Raw genomic sequence first — 2,194 nt, forward strand, 5'->3', positions numbered from 1 at the left:
AAAGAGAAAAGAGGAATTAGAATAAACTGGAAAAGAATATCCAAGAACAATTACAAATGTTGTAAATATGCACATAATGGGAGTATTTGAATAATAAGTGAAATAGAAAGAAATATTTTAAGTAAGAAGGACTGAGAAATTTCCAAAATTAATGACCAACAACAATCCTTAGATCTAGAAAGTTTAGGAAAAAACAAATAAATACCAATGAATTTATAGCTGGGCATACTGTGTTCCAACTACATAAAATAAAAGACAAAAGGAACATCTTAAAAGAAGCTAGGGTTTGGGGAGGAACAAAGTTAGGAATCCATGGCAGGCTTCATGCCCATGGCTCAGTGGTTAGGGTGCCAGCTACATACATTGGGGCTGGTGGGTTTGAACTTGGCTTGGGCCTGCTAAACAACACTGACAACTATAACAAAAAAATAAGTGGGCATTGTGGCAGGCACCTATAGTCCCAGTTACTTGGGAGGCTGAGGCAAGAGAATCATAGCCCTGTGAGCTGTGATACTACAGCACTCTACAGAGGGTGACATAGTGAGACTGTCCCAAGGGGAAAAAAAAAAGTATGACATGGCACTTTTCTTCAGAAACCACACAGGCAAGAAAAGACTAGACTGAAATATGTAAAGTAATGAAAAGAAAAAATAATCCCACCAATCCATGATTTTTTATGCTGAATAATTATCCTTCAAAAATAAAGTAGAAATAAAGTCTTCTTCAAATAAACAAAAACTGAGGGAACCTCTCTTCAGTAGAACTGCCTCAAAAGAAATGTTTTTAAAAGTTCTTTACAGAAAAGTAAAATGATATGGAATAGAAGCTCAGAAGCTCAAGTCTATATAAAGAAAAGAAGAGAATTAGAGAAAGAGTAAATGAGAGCAAAATTAAGTAAATATTTTCTTTTTCTTAATTGATCTAACACTTAGAAGTTTGTTCAAAATAATTATAGAAACAATGTATTCAGTGATTATCATTTGTGGATAAGTGAAATAAATGAAAACAATATTAGTAGGACTGGAAAGGAGGAATTGGGAACACTATTTTATAAAGCAACTTTATATATATAGTATTATTTGAAATTGGAGTACTTAGATTAGTTTTAACTGCATACTGCAAATTCTGAACCCAGTATTTTTTTTTAAAGAAGTTTAATTGGTATGCTAAGAAAAGAAAGAAAGTGGAAGTATATAAAACGTTCACTTAAAAACAGAGAAAACACAAAAAGAGGGACAGAAAAAGAAAAAAAAAAACAAAACAAGAGCCATGAATAGAAATTAGTTACAAATAAGGGAGATATTAGACCATTATATCAATCACACTTTAAGAGCCAATGATCTGAATACACCAGTCAAAAACAGAGATTGCTGGAGTGTATTGAAAAACATGAGACCCAACTACTTGTTTACAATAAATCCAATTTAAATATAAAGACATACACTAGAAGTAAAAGGATATAGAAAGGTACCCTCTGTAGAAAGACATCTAGATGCTAAGACCCATCACATCAAAGCTGGAGCAACTACACTCATTTCAGACAGAGCAACTCTCCAAGAAAAACACATAATGACGCTTAATGTGTATGTGATAACAGCAGAGCCTCAAAACAGGTGAGACAAAAACTGATGAAGGAAAAATAGACAAATTGGAGATTTCAATACTTATAGCAGTAGATCCAGTAGTAAAGTTTATAAGGATATATATTAATAGTTAAACAGAACAGCACCATCCACCAACTGACATGGTGGATATATCATATACATGTCTAGCTGACATGTATATGACACTTAATTCAATGATAATAGAATATATAATATATTCTTCTGAAGCTCACATGTAATATGCACCAAGATAAACTAAATTCAGGGCAATAAAACATGCTTTAGCATGGTTAAAAGAATAGAAATTATACAATATTGGTTCTCGACCCCAATGGAATTAACAATAACAAAAAGATGGCTGGAAAATCCCCAAACCTTTAGAGATTAAATAACGAATTTCTAAATAACACGAGTTGAAGGAGAAATCTCGATAGCAATTTTAAAATATTTTGAACTATCATGAGTAAGTGTTAGATTTTGTTAAATGCTTTTCCTGCATCCACTGATGTGATCACAACAATTTTCTTTAGCCTGTTGATGTGATGGATTTCTTTCTTTCTTCTTTTTTTTTTTTTTTGAGACAGAGTCTC

Source organism: Otolemur garnettii, unplaced genomic scaffold (genome assembly GCF_000181295.1).
Source record: "Otolemur garnettii isolate 467f Iridium unplaced genomic scaffold, OtoGar3 scaffold00008, whole genome shotgun sequence".
NCBI classification, from domain to species: Eukaryota; Metazoa; Chordata; class Mammalia; order Primates; family Galagidae; genus Otolemur; species Otolemur garnettii.